The sequence below is a fragment of the Salmo salar genome, chromosome ssa16 (assembly GCF_905237065.1).
Source record: "Salmo salar chromosome ssa16, Ssal_v3.1, whole genome shotgun sequence".
In the NCBI taxonomy this organism is placed as follows: Eukaryota; Metazoa; Chordata; class Actinopteri; order Salmoniformes; family Salmonidae; genus Salmo; species Salmo salar.
Window position 1 is genome coordinate 74392839 of NC_059457.1, and position 15200 is coordinate 74408038.

A 15200-nucleotide genomic window follows, 5' to 3' on the forward strand; every position below is an offset into this window, starting at 1 on the left:
GTTTAAATGCTTCTCTGCTGTGAGGAGACCCCATCCACCGCCGGGCCCTTCACTCGCTACGCAGACTGTCATCTTACCCTATAGACGAGGAACCAAGCTCAGCTGTTAGGAGCAGAGATGTACTAGTCTGTCTGTACAGCTGTAGCATGCAGCCAGATATGGATTAGACCTTCTACAGGCCTGCACTGTGCTGTGTCACTCGCCACCATGCTGCTTCATTCACTAGCTGCTATGCTAATGCTACTATCTACAGGCTGCCTGTAGCATTCACTGGATAAAGGTATGAATATTAGGGGAGATTTTAAAAATAGTCTATGTATTGTATCTGATTTATGTGCTGACTGGACTGTAGCCATTTTGCGAAGACTACTACTTAGCATCCCTTCTTATGCTCTGTCTGTAGAATTAGGCACTACTCTAACCCCCTATTGTGGTTTTGGCTGGGGTGATGCACTCAGATGGGCCGTTGACAGGGAATAAATAATACCCAGAGTCCTCTGCATGCTGTTCTAAACAGCCGCCCTCATCGACTGTGATGAGTGAGTCCTCTTCAGACTGCCTATGAAGGAGGAATCTAATGGCAGAAACATGCATTTATCATAGTGTGGGTTTATCTATTGATTAAATAGGAAAACAGCTCCTTGCTGCTCTGTGGCAATGTTTATCTAGTCTTTGTTGCAGTGTTCAGTGTTTGTCTGTCTGTTAAATCCCACTGGTGAGATTATAGGCCTAGCTTCTCGGCTACGCCAACATTGGGTTGAATCGGATGGGTTAGCGCTGAACAGTAACCAAAGCCTACACTCGCTGGGTCCCCACGACCAGGCTTGAAGAACACTGATCAATGCCAACATTCAATAATGTCTTCAGCTCACTGGCATTAGTCACATTTTTATACTGTCAGTTAAATTGGGGATGTGTTTCTTCCTTAAAGTAGACTCAGCGAAATGACGTTGCCACAAGCAGAACCGGAGATATTGAGATGAGTGAGATGTAACACTTCGCTGTCACACACTGTATCTTTGAATGTGCACGAGTTTGCTTCACGCTGTGAACAGTGTGGTAGCCAGGGGACCCAAAACAGTGGAGAATTTGAGCCTCGCACTTCAACACACTAAGTTTTTGCAGAAATGTAACCACTATGCTGTTCACTTTCTGCATATTCAGTTGCAAGAAAAAGTATGTTAACCCTGTGGAATTACCTGGATTTCTGCATAAATTAGTCAAAAAATGTGATGTGATCTTCCTCTGTCACAACAATAGACAGTGTGCTTAAATTAATAACACACATTATTGTATTTTTCTTTTCTATATTGATACATAATTTAAACATTCAATGTGTAAGTTGCGGAAAGTATGTGAACCCCTAGGCTAATGACTTCTCCAAAAAGATAATTGGAGTCAGCTAACCTGGAATCCATCAATGAGACAAGATTGGAGATGTTGGTTAGAGCTGCCCTGCAAAATGAAATAACTCACAATGTGAGTTTGCTACTCACATGAAGCAATGCCTGACGTGACCATGCCTCGACCAAAAGAGATCTCAGAAAACCTAAGATTAAGAATTGTTGACTTGCATAAACCTGGAAAGGGTTACAAAAGTATCTCTAAAATCCTTGATGTTCATCAGTCCACAGTAAGACAAATTGTCTTTAAATGGAGAAAGTTCAGCACTGTTGGTACTCTCCCTAGGAGTGGCCGTCCTGCAAAGATGACAGCAAGAGCACATAATGCAAAATGAGGTTAAGAAGAATCCTAGAGTGTCAGCTAAAAACGTACAGAAATCTCTAGAACATGCTAACATCTCTGTTGACGAGTCTACAATAGGTAAAACACTAAACAAGAAAGGTGTTCATGGGAGGACACCACGGAAGAAGCCACTGCTGTCCCAAAAAAACATTGCATGTCTGAAGTTCGCAAAAGAGCACCTGGATGTTCCACAGCTATTCTGTGGATAGATTAAACTAAAGTTGAGTTGTTTGGAAGGAACACGCAACACCATGTGTGTAGAAAAAAAGGCACAGCACACAAACATCAAAACCTCATCCCAACTGTAAAGTATGGTGGAGGGAGCATTATGGTTTGGGCTGCTTTTCTGCCTCAGGGCCTGGACAGCTTGCTATCATCGACGGGAAAATGAATTCCCATTTTGCAGGAGAATGTAAGGCTGTCTGCCAATTGAAGCTCAACAGAAGTTGGGAGATGCAGCAAGACAACGAAGTCAATCAACAACAGAATTGCTTGAACAGAAGAAAAGACGCCTTCTGGAGTGGCCCAGTCAGAGTCCTGACCTCAACCCAATTGAGATGCTGTGGCATGACCTTGAGTGGTTCACACCAGACATCCTCAAGAATATTGCTAAACTGAAACCGTTTTGTAAAGGGGAATGGTCCAAAATTTCTCCTGACCGTTGTGCAGGTCTGATCTGCAATTACAGAAAACGTTTGGTTGAGGTTATTGCTGCTAAAGGAGGATCAACCAGTTATTAAATCCTAGGGTTCACATACTTTTCCCACCCTGCACTGTGAATGTTTACACAGTGTGTTCAATAAAGACAAAAATGTATAATTATTTGTGTTATTAGATTAAGCAGACTGTCTATTGTTGTGACTTCAATGAAGATCAGATCAAATTTTATGACCAATTTATGCAGAAATCCGGGTAATTCCAAAGGGTTCACATACTTCTTGCCATTTTGTTACGTTACAGCCTTATTCTAAAATGGATGAAATGTTTTTTTTGTACTGGGCTGTACGCACTACCCTCTGTAGCGCCGTACGAACGAGCAGTTGCCATACCAGGCGGTGATGCAACCGGTCAGGATGCTCTTGATGGTGCAGCTGTAGAACTTTTTGAGGATCTGGGGACCCGTGCCAAATATTTTCAGTCCTGAGGGGGAAAAGGTGTTGTCATGGCCTCTTCACAACTGTCTTGGTGTGTTTGGACCATAATAGTTCCTTGGTGATGTGGACACCAAGGAACTTGAAACTCTCGACCCGCTCCACTTCAGCCCCGTTGATGTTACTGCGGCCTGTTCGGCCCACCTTTTCCTGTAGTCCACGATCAGCTCCTTTGGTCTAGCTCACATTGAGGGAGAGGTTGATGTTGTCCTGGCACCACACTGCCAGGTCTCTGACCACCTCCCTATAGGCCGTCTCATCGTTGTCGATGATCAGGCCTACCACTGTTGTGTCGTCAGCAAACTTAATGATGGTGTAGGAGTCGTACTTGGCCATGCAGTCGTGAGTCAACGGGAAGTACAGGAGGGGGCTAAGCACGCCACAGTGTTGAGGATCAGCGTGCCAGATGTGTTGTTGCCTACCCTTACAACCTGGGGCGACCCGTCAGGAAGTCCAGGATCCAGTTGCAGAGGGAGGTGTTTAGTCACAGGGTCCTTAGCTTAGTGATGAGCTTTGTGGGCACTATGGTGTTGAATGCTGAGCTGTAGTCAATGGACAGCATTCTCACATACAGTTGAAGTCGGAAGTTTACATACACCTTAGCCAAATACATTTAAACTCAGTTTTTCACAATTCCTGACATTTAATCCTCGTAAAAATTCCATGACTTACGTCAGTTAGGATCTCCATTTTATTTTAAGAATGTGAAATGTTAGAATAATAGAGAGAATGATTTATTTCAGCTTCTATTTCTTTCATCACATTCCCAGTGGGTCAGAAGTTTGCATACACTCAATTAGTATTTGGTAGCATTGCCTTAAGCAATTTAAACTTGGGTCAAATGTTTCGAGTAGCCTTCCACAAGCTTCCAACAATAAGTTGGGTGAATTTTGGCTCATTCCTCCTGACAGAGCTGGTGTAACTGAATCATGTTTGTTGGCCTCTTTGCTCGCACACGCTTTTTCAGTTCTGCCCACAAATGTTCTATAAGATTGAGGTCAGGGCTTTGTGATGGCCACTCCAATACCTTGACTTTTTTGTCCTTAAGCCATTTTGCCACAACCTTGGAAGTATGCTTGGGGTCATTGTCCATTTGGAAGACCCATTTGCGACCAAGCTTTAACTTCCTGACTGATGTCTTGAGATGTTGCTTCAATATATCCACATTTTCCTTCATGATGCAATCTATTTTGTGAAGTGCACCAGTCCATCCTGCAGCAAAGCACCCCCACAACATGATGCTGCCACCCCTGTGCTTCACGGTTGGGATGGTGTTCTTTGGCTTGCAAGCCTCCCGCTTTTTTCCTCTGAACATAACGATGGTCATTATGGCCATTCAGTTCTATTTTTGTTTCATCAGACCAGAGGATATTTCTCCAAAAAGTACGATAGTGTGGTCTACAGCTTATCATGGGTTATTCAACCTCAGGCGAGCAATACCTCGAGACTTCTTTAATGTTAGTCATTGCGCACCTGCAGTTATTGACAAATAGACACACATCCCCACCCCTTGTCTTACCAGACGTAGCTGCTTTGTGCTGCCGATGCATGGAGAAGCCAGCCAGCTCTAATATCCGAGTCGTCGTCAGCCACATCTTGGTGAAACATAAGGTATTACAGTTTAATGTCCCGTTGGTAGGATAGTCTTAATCGTAGATCGTCCAGTTTGTTTTCCAATGATTGCACATTGGCCGATAATATGGAGGGAAGTGGTGGTTTACCTACTCGTCTGCGTTTTCTTACAAGGCACTCCGCCGCCCTCCCCTTTTTCCTCCGACTTTTCTTCACACTGATGACGGGGATTTGGGCCCTGTCTTGACAAAGCAGTATATCCTTCGCGTCAGACTCATTGAAGAAAAATCTTTGTCCAGTTCAAGGTGATTAATCGCTATTCTGATGTCCAGAAGCTCTTTTCGTACTTTCCGAATGCACTATAACTGCTACACCAAACAAAAACCATTGATTTCAACATTTAACAAACATTAGAATTGTATGCACAAAAACTACTTTCAACAATTAACTACAACACTACAACATTCTACAACACATTTACTTGATGAACTGTGCAGGTACAAAGCTTGGTAACAGAATAAAACTGAGAGTTTACTGTAATTCTGTTACCAAACCTTGCATCTGCTGTTTTAAATAGTTGTATTCATTTATTTACTGTGCACATTGTTCTAAGTAGTCATTGTGAATATATTTGTATGGTTTGTTAAACTTTGAAATCAATGTTTTTTGTTTGGCATACATTTTAAAGTGAAAAATTGGGGTCCCACTGTGGAATTGTTCTTCACTGACTTTGATTCTCTCTGAATTCCCTCTTGGGTTCCTGAAATGATGTAATCTTGAAGTTTTCTTAATCTGAACCAAGGACCTGTCTGACGACTTCCCTGTGAGATGAGGACATTGATGCATTTATCCTCAATGTGAACATTTCCTGATTGCAGTTCAGGAAGTGAGGTACACCAGAGGAAATTTGCAATACTGTCTGTACATTTTACCCAGCTAGACACTGAACGTGAAAAAGCTGTTGATGTTCAAAGCTCAGTCAAACATCACACAATAGGTACATCATTTATCCCATAGGGACTTTATGGTTTAAATAAATAATACAAATAATGGCAAAAGAAAGCATAAGATAATTCTGTCGAACTCCGAGGCTCTTCCTCAGTTGTGTGTTGATGTGTGAGAACAGTAACACTGACAAGCGTGCCTCAAACACTGAGGACAATCCGTAATCAGTCCTTCTCAACCTAGAATAGTAATGATATTAGGCCAGCCACTTAATTTAGATAAAGCATGGCTGAGTCTTATGCTTACCTGATTTGACTGATGTGGGGGCTAGATGTGTGGGTAGACTACAGTACTGCAGATGGCAAGTGTTGCTCTCCTTACTGGTTATGTCATCATGATAGTTAACCAATCAGCCTGCTAGCTGGTCGTGGCTCCACATGGTTGCAGACAGTGCTGACTCTCTCGCAGGTATACTAATGATGCTACTGCATATTGTAGGCCTATATCATCACATGCACTAGATTGATTTGTCAGAGCACAGTAGCTGCTTTCAGGGCGTTGTCTCTACACTTTGAAGGTCTGTACCAAAGTAATGGCGTCTGTCTAGCAGGGTGCACAGTATATGATGGAAGATGACAAGCAGTTATTTAGAAATGTTACTCCCGTGTTTTAGGCTTGCGGCACTGTTAGTTACACGTATAGAATGAGTCAGTTTTCTCCTCGGGCTGGACTGTGTGAGAGAGAGAGCGAGACACGGAAGAAGGAACAGATTATTCAGATTAGAACATGAATCCTTTCTTTAGAAGTTCAGAGCAGCTGTAACCCTTTCAGGTGAAAATGAGCATCTCCCATCCCCCTACATGTTTTAACTGACACATGCATATATACACACACTAAGGCTGACCCCAATTAGTTGGTCGTTAGGCTGTTGGTCGACCGAGATTGTTTTAGTGGAGCAGGCCTAATCGAGCTCCGCATCGCCATGCACCTCCCAAATGTTTTAACAATGCGGAGGGCTCTGTATAGCTCCGCATTGACATGATTGGTTGATGGTAGGTGGGGGCAGTACATCCTGTAGAAAACACAAACTCACTTCCTTGACAACAGCTCTGCACTGCTCCGCGAAGCGCAAGAAGTATGAATGGCCTGACTTCTGCTGAGGCAGTATCACAGTAAATGCTGCATGGCCAATGCAGACGTGGGATTGACCATGCGCCCAGATGCACAATGCACATCTCTCTCCAGAATGTGCTCTCTCCCGCCAATTTGTGCACATTCATTGTGTCATAACTTCATTGTGTGAATTGTTTGCGTTTTGTTAGTGTATATCAATTCCCCATTGATATATCACCAGTAGGACATTTACCGTTAATTCCTATATTTTCTACAATGTTACTTTGTTTATGATAATTTATGTTAATGCATTCAATATTATTCCAGTCTTCCCGTTATCATTGTCGGAGTGGACACATTGTTTGCGGAGTGCACAATTTATGCTACACTTGTGAGAAACAAGTTTTGGTTTATTTCATTCCATTTAAGAGTTTTGTCAATTTAGTCATTGTCTGTTGTTTGGAGTGCTCCTGTCAATGTTGAGTAAGGACACATACGCATAGAAGTAGGCCTATAGGCTACCTGGCCTGCGCCCAAATGTAGGCATATAAATGTGTCCATTTGCGGATCTGATTGGCTTAACGCACCACCACTAATGAACTGTGGAGCTTTTCAAAGTAATGTTTTCTTCACCTCCAACAGAAAGCCAACAAAGTCTGTTTTTACATCCATTGAGAATTACAATCGTTCCTCAATGTAATTGAAAAATCTTTTCCAGCTCTCTCCCTTTCGGTAACCGCTCAGCGTGAAAGGGAAAAATGTCTTGCTCTGATCCGGCGGAAACATCATGAAATAGACCTCCTGATTACTTCGTATCAGTGCATGACTTGGACTGAAATACGTTCAGTAACTCATTTTGGGTTCTGGTACTGTTCATATTTAGGTGCAGGAGCTCCACAGTACTGTTGAGCAAATATTCTATAAGAGGAACAGGAACTCAAGCAGTAGACCATTTGAGGTGCCGGTAGTCGGCTTCGGTGAGCTTTGGCCCAAATCCTGCTTCTTATCCCTTGCGCAAGTAGCCTACAGCTGTGTTTGTCCCGCTACTCGCTGGTTAGGGACACTCTAACGGCCCAGAATATTACATACAATGTTGCTAGCAGCGCAAGCTTCGGGCTAGACCCAAGTTAATAGTTGATACAATGTTTCAAGTTTGTTGCAGACGTTGTAGCCAATGTGCTTTATAGGATATTTATTTTTATCAGGATGTTTTCTACCTGCAGGCTGCAATGTTTTTATTTGTTGGCTTAATGTAGGCTATTTTTACGTAGTTGGCAATAGAAGTAACTTTATAGGCTTTTCATTTAGATTCGGATAGAATTTTGATTAGGCACATGACAATGATTTTGAGATATGAAGATGTTATTCAATTGGTTGAAAGAACAGATGACTTTCTGCCGACCAAGGTTCTTCTTCTGGGGACAGCCCAAACACACACCGTGACAAAAAAAACACACGCACTCCTATTGTGTGTGTGTGGAGAGGGTGTTCCGGTGGCTCCAGTCCATTGATCAGGGTCTCTGTGTGTGTGTGTGTGTATGGAGAGGGTGGTCCGGTGGCTCCAGTCCATTGATCAGGGTCTCTGTGTGTATGGAGAGGGTGGTCCGGTGGCTCCAGTCCATTGATCAGTGTCTCTGACTGATGATGCAGGGACATCTGGATTGAGTATATGCAGGACTGCTACTGAAATGGAAGGAAGCACACACTGCACTGCCTCAGAGCTTCAAACTAACACACACACACATACCTTCAAAAAGCAAGTTATCACTTTGAAGAGTGGTGTGTGGAGCCAGGCCATGGCAGACAGAATATCAGATGTGAAGGTTAAATTGTGAAAATGTCTCCTTCTGGTTAGCATCATGTGTTGTTACACGCCTCACTACCTCTGACTGTGACTTGGCAGTCCTGTAGCCTCGGTCACTGTCAAACTCAATGCACAGATACAGATCATAGCTACGCTGCTGTATACTCCGCTATATACAGCTAGGGGAAGTGGAGCAAATACTGAAATATCCTTCCTTTTAGTTTTTCTGACATGTCTCCTCCTCTGGTCAGATCCAGTCTGTTGCTCCTCTCTGACAGGATCAGCTGGCTTCCCCTCCCTCTGGGATAGGAAAGGTGATACCTAGTCAGTTGCACAACTGAATGCATTCAACCCAAATGTTAATTCCACATTTAATCCAACCTCTGACTCAGAGAGTTGCCGGGGGGGGGCTGCCTCAATCGAGTTGCCCGGGGAGCGGTTGTTGTTTTAACTGCCTTGCTCGAGGGCAGAACAGAAAATGTTTCCACTTTTCCAGCTCAGGGACTCGAACCAGCAACCTTTCAGTTACTGGCCCAACGCTCTTAACCACAAGGCTACCTGCCACTCTCTGCCTTCACCACTGACAGTAAGTACACCTGCACACATCTCTGGCACTTTGTTATGGTGTATATGAGGATGCTGTTAGGATGTGGCATCCTAACATGACCCTGAGAGAAGGCCGGCAGACTGGAGAGTGAGAGAGATGGAAAGGGGGGGGGGCAGGTACACCCTGAGCTGTTGAACAGTCCCCTCACGTCAGTCCCTCCCTCTCCCTGACATGAACAAAGCCTTGATTTGTAAGTAAGGCAGACAGCGCCTACTGTAGGAACTAGGCAGCTAGTCTGGAGGGCTGCTCTCACTACTGTAGGAACTAGGCAGCTAGTCTGGAGGGCTGCTCTCACTACTGTAGGAACTAGGCAGCTAGTCTGGAGGGCTGCTCTCACTACTGTAGGAACTAGGCAGCTAGTCTGGAGGGCTGCTCTCACTACTGTAGGAACTAGGCAGCCAGTCTGGAGGGCTGCTCTCACTACTGTAGGAACTAGGCAGCCAGTCTGGAGGGCTGCTCTCACTACTGTAGGAACTAGGCAGCCAGTCTGGAGGGCTGCTCTCACTACTGTAGGAACTAGGCAGCTAGTCTGGAGGGCTGCTCTCACTACTGTAGGAACTAGGCAGCCAGTCTGGAGGGCTGCTCTCACTACTGTAGGAACTAGGCAGCTAGTCTGGAGGGCTGCTCTCACTACTGTAGGAACTAGGCAGCCAGTCTAGTCTGGAGTAGAGTTCGACCGATTATGATTTTTCAACTCCGATACCGATTATTGGAGGACCCAAAAAAAGGCCGTACCGATTAATCACCCGAATTCTTTTGATTTTAGTTTTTATTTTAGAATATATATATATTTGTAATAATGACCATTACAACTACTGAATGAACACTTATTTAAACTTAATACATAAAATCTATTTAGTCTCAAATAAATAATGAAACATGTTCAATTTGGTTTAAATAATGCAAAAACAGTGTTGGAGAAGAAAGTAAAAGTGCAATAAGTCCCATGTAAAAAAGCTTGTAAAAAACGTTTAAGTTCCTTGCTCATGTCTTGTCTTTGGCATCATTAAACTGAAGACATGTTTATCAAATAACTCTCTAATTATTATTACGCGATTAAACTGATTAATCGTGTAACTGTAATTAACTAGAAGGTCGGGGCACCAAGGAAAATATTCAGATTACAAAGTTATAATTTTCCTAATAACTTTCAGATATTATGTCTGATCGATTTGTCTCCTCATTAATGATGTGTTATTTACCTCACGTCAATCTCATTCCAAACGTCGTAAATTGTTGGTTATCTGCATGAACCCAGTCTTCACTATGAGTCATCCATACATCAATTGTCTTAAAATCATTTATTTACTAAACTAAATAATTCACAGAAATGCAAAAACAAATATGGTTACAAGGAAATGATAGGAGAATGTGCCCTAGTGGGCTAAACCGGCATGGCGGCTTGTTATACAAAGAAAGGGGGTTGGGCTTGAATGAAAGAGCGGGAAGACTGAGGAACACAAACAGCTCTGCTATCGTAAATACAATATCGTATGCATTCTAAATTACCGCCCATTTGGAATAGGAAAATGCAATAAATATTTACTCTGAGCTGCGCTTCGGTAGGTTGGTCGTAGATGCTGGCCGTGTTGGCCAACAGAGATCTTCCTGTCCTCGGAAGAATGTCACTGGTGGTAAAATGGATACGTTGTAGTATCTTCGTTGTGTGTTAGATTGGATCCGTCGTCCGTCCTTTCCTAGCCCACGTCTACAGTGGCCGCTGCTAACTCAACGGCTAGGAAGTATCACTTCTGTAGTGAATAAGGGTTCAAAGTTCATACCATTTGCAACCAAAGCTCACGCCGAGGTTGGCTTAGTTCTGTACTTGACATGTGTGTCCTTTTAACACAGAGGCTGCAGACCTCACGTACCCGGAACAGCCTGGTTACGTTTTCGTCACTGACTTATATAGTGGCGAGGGGAGAAGGGTGTGTTTCATTGTTTATAACCCCTGTCTCTTCACAGGGGCTGGCCACTGATTGATCTGGGCTCTTTCCATATGAAAACCCAATTCTCTCATTTGGATGCTAAAATGACATTTAAACTCCTAACAAACAGTTTCAATATCAAACATTTAAATTGCACAACAATTCCATGTGACTCTGATAACTATAATGTGTAGACTTTCCCAGATACAGTTTGTCGTCCTGTCATCAGTCATAATGTCTTAGATGACAACCAAACTGACATCCATACTCATTAAGTTCCAACGCATATTTCCAACTGGTTCTATTACCGAAATATGGTTCCTTTCCCCCAACTTGTTTATGTTCCCATACTCTCTATATTTAACAAAGGCTATTCAACAGTCCTTCAGTAGGGTCAGAGAGAGAGGGGAAGGGAGAAAGGTATTTATGGGGGGTCATAAACCTTACCCACAGGCCAACGTCATGACACTCAGAACATGAGAATATATGAAAACTGGTGGTTCCTTTTAACATGAGTGTCAAAATTCCCAGGTAAGAAGTTTTAGGTTGTAGTTATTATAGGACTTATAGGACTATTTCTCTCAATACCATTTGTTTTTCATGTACCTTTTGACTATTGGATGTTCTTATAGGAACTATAGTATTTGCTAGCCTAATCTCGGGAGTTGATAGACTTGAAGTCATAAACAGCGCAATGCTTGAAGCAGAGCGAAGAGCTGCTGGAAAATGCAGGAAAGTGCTGTTTGAATGAATGCTTACAAACCTGCTGCTGCCTACCACCGCTCAGTCAGACTGCTCTATCAAATCATAGACTTAATTATAATATACTGCTCAAAAAAATAAAGGGAACACTTAAACAACACAATGTAACTCCAAGTCAATCACACTTCTGTGAAATCAAACTGTCCACTTAGGAAGCAACACTGATTGACAATAAATTTCACATGCTGTTGTGCAAATGGAATAGACAACAGGTGGAAATTATAGGCAATTAGCAAGACGCCCCCAATAAAGGAGTGGTTCTGCAGGTGTTAACCACAGACCACTTCTCAGTTCCTATGCTTCCTGGCTGATGTTTTGGTCACTTTTGAATGCTGGCGTTGCTTTCACTCTAGTGGCAGCATGAGACGGAGTCTACAACCCACACAAGTGGCTCAGGTAGTGCAGCTCATCCAGGATGGCACATCAATGCGAGCTGTGGCAAGAAGGTTTGCTGTGTCTGTCAGCGTAGTGTCCAGAGCATGGAGGCGCTACCAGGAGACAGGCCAGTACATCAGGAGACGTGGAGGAGGCCGTAAGAGGGCAACAACACAGCAGCAGGACCGCTACCTCCGCCTTTGTACAAGGAGGAGCACTGCCAGAGCCCTGCAAAATGACCTCCAGCAGGCCACAAATGTGCATGTGTCTACTCAAACGGTCAGAAACAGACTCCATGAGGGTGGTATGAGGGCCCGACGTCCACAGGTGGGGGTTGTGCTTACAGCCCAACACCGTGCAGGACGTTTGGCATTTGCCAGAGAACACCAAGATTGGCAAATTTGCCACTGGTGCCCTGTGCTCTTCACAGATGAAAGCAGGTTCACACTGAGCACATGTGACAGACGTGACAGTCTGGAGACGCCGTGGAGAACGTTCTGCTGCCTGCAACATCCTCCAGCATGACCGGTTTGGCGGTGGGTGAGTCATGGTGTGGGGTGGCATTTCTTTGGGGGGCCGCACAGCCCTCCATGTGCTCGCCAGAGGTAGCCTGACTGCCATTAGGTACCGAGATGAGATCCTCAGACCCCTTGTGAGACCATATGCTGGTGCGGTTGGCCCTGGGTTCCTCCTAATGCAAGACAATGCTAGACCTCATGTGGCTGGAGTGTGTCAGCAGTTCCTGCAAGAAGAAGGCATTGATGCTATGGACTGGCCCGCCCGTTCCCCAGACCTGAAAACAATTGAGCACATCTGGGACATCATGTCTCGCTCCATCCACCAACTCCACGTTGCACCACAGACTGTCTAGGAGTTGGCGGATGCTTTAATCCAGGTCTGGGAGGAGATCCCTCAGGAGACCATCCGCCACCTCATCAGGAGCATGCCCAGGCGTTGTAGGGAGGTCATACAGGCACGTGGAGGCCACACACACTACTGAGCCTCATTTTGAGTTGTTTTAAGGACATTACATCAAAGTTGGATCAGCCTGTAGTGTGGTTTTCCACTTTAATTTTGAGTGTGACTCCAAATCCAGACCTCCATGGGTTGATAAATTGGATTTCCATTGATTTATTTTTGTGTGATTTTGTTGTCAGCACATTCAACTATGTAAAGATAAAAGTATTTAATAAGATTATTTCATTCATTCAGATCTAGGATGTGTTATTTTAGTGTTCCCTTTATTTTTTTGAGCAGTGTATAATAAACACACAGAAATACGAGCCTTAGTTTCCGGATTTGACCATATTAATGACCTATCATTTCAATTTCAGTGAAATATGGAACCGTTCCGTATTTTATCTAACGGGTGGCATCCTTTAGTCATAATATTGCTGTTACATTGCACAACCTTCAATGTTATGTCATAATTATGTAAAATTCTGGCAAATTAATTACGGTGTTTGTTAGGAAGAAAGGGTCTTCACACAGTTCGCAATGGGCCAGATGGCCCAAACTACTGCATATACCCTGACTCTGCTTGCACAGAACGCAAGAGAAGTGACACAATTTCCCTAGTTAAAAGAAATTCATGTTAGCAGGCAATATTAACTAATTATGCAGGTTTAAAAATATATACTTGTGTATTGATTTTAAGAAAGGCATTGATGATTATGGTTAGGTACACATTGGTGCAACGACAGTGCTTTTTTCACGAATGCGCTTGTTAAATCATCACCAATTTGGCGAAGTATGCAGTGATTCGATGACAAATTAACAGGCACCTGCATCAATTATATTCAACGCAGGACAAGCTAGTTAACCTAGTAATATCATCAACCATGTGTAGTTAACTAGTGTTTGTTAAGATTGATAGTTTTTTATAAGATAAGTTTAATGCTAGCTAGCAAATTACCTTGGGTCCTTGCTGCACTCGCGTAACAGGTAGTCAGCCTGCCACGCAGTCTCCTCGTGGAGTGCAATGTAATCAGCCATAATCGGCTTCCAAAAATGCTGATTACTGATTTGTTATGAGAACTTGAAAATCGGCCATGTCGATTAATCGGTCGACCTCTAGTCTGGAGGGCAACACTAACTACTATAGGAACTAGGTAGCCAGTCTAGTCTGGAGGGCAGCTCTAACTACTCTACATCATACAAATGAAGGTGAAGAATATGTAAGACTTTTTGCACCTACAAATTCATCTGGATATTTATTCAGGAAATGAAAATGGCAGGGAAGTCTAAGATTTTGGAGATATTATTTTGGAGACTGACTATTAAATTCTATGAGTCCAGTGCTATTTGACCTTGATACAGGGCTTACTCACAGCACCTCATTTAGACAGATAAAATTAGCACCGTTAGTGTCAAAAGAGATTTTATTTTTTAATTAATGTACTCTGTTTGCTCTCCAGCATTGTTTACCTTCTCCATAGTCATTATGACACAGATAGTGGTGTGGTGCAGAGTTGAAGTCTGTTTAGACAAGGCTGGGGCCGTAAAAATAACTAATGTGGGCTGGGAGTGCAGGAGGATGACAGTAAGATGGAAACTAGTGACATGGAGGGAGAGCCGTTATCCTGTCTTCTGTATAGGTGTGTTTGATAAGGCAGAGATGGGAAGTCAAGATCTGAGGAAACTCTGAGACGGTAGGCTTTTAGCTCGTCGTCGTTTGTGTGTGTGCGTGATGCCTGGCCTGGACAGTCAGAACCTTGGCAGTCAGTCAACACAGAAACAGTTTTTTGCCTTTTAAGGGCAACAGTACTGAGCTCTCCTCCACACTGCCCTTCTCAGGCTTGGAGACTGTCTGAGACTGAGAGCAGAGAAACTCTTGATACAAACACATCCTCATTTCCAGGTGTGGTTGGACAAGACCTCTCCGTGTGATAGGGTCAATCCCACTCAGAGGAGCTCCGGAGGGAGGGTCCTGAAACCAGCACAGAGTGGGAAGAAACACGGAACCTTGAGTTGCTTTCACAACCAAGGCAAGCTGAGGTTTTTTGATTCAAGACAAATTAAAGAATGATCTTGTCGCTTGGCTGGTAATTCTGATGGAGTCACTGCGTCACACGGCTGAATTAGACTCATTAACGGTGGAATTAGCAGGAGTGTAGTCTGCTGGGAAGGAGGGAAGGAGGGGGAGTAAACAGGGAGAGAAAGGAGAAATCTGATTTCAGGCAGTACCCTGGATGACT

The 15200-nt window shown here is 43.6% G+C and overlaps 1 protein-coding gene across 15 annotated transcripts in view; it reads left to right on the plus strand.

Moving 5' to 3' along the window:
• The window catches only part of LOC106574620 (inositol polyphosphate-4-phosphatase type I A-like), a 48294-nt gene that overhangs the window by 8679 nt on the left and 24415 nt on the right, over positions 1-15200 (plus strand). The gene's annotated exons all lie outside the window — the stretch shown is intronic.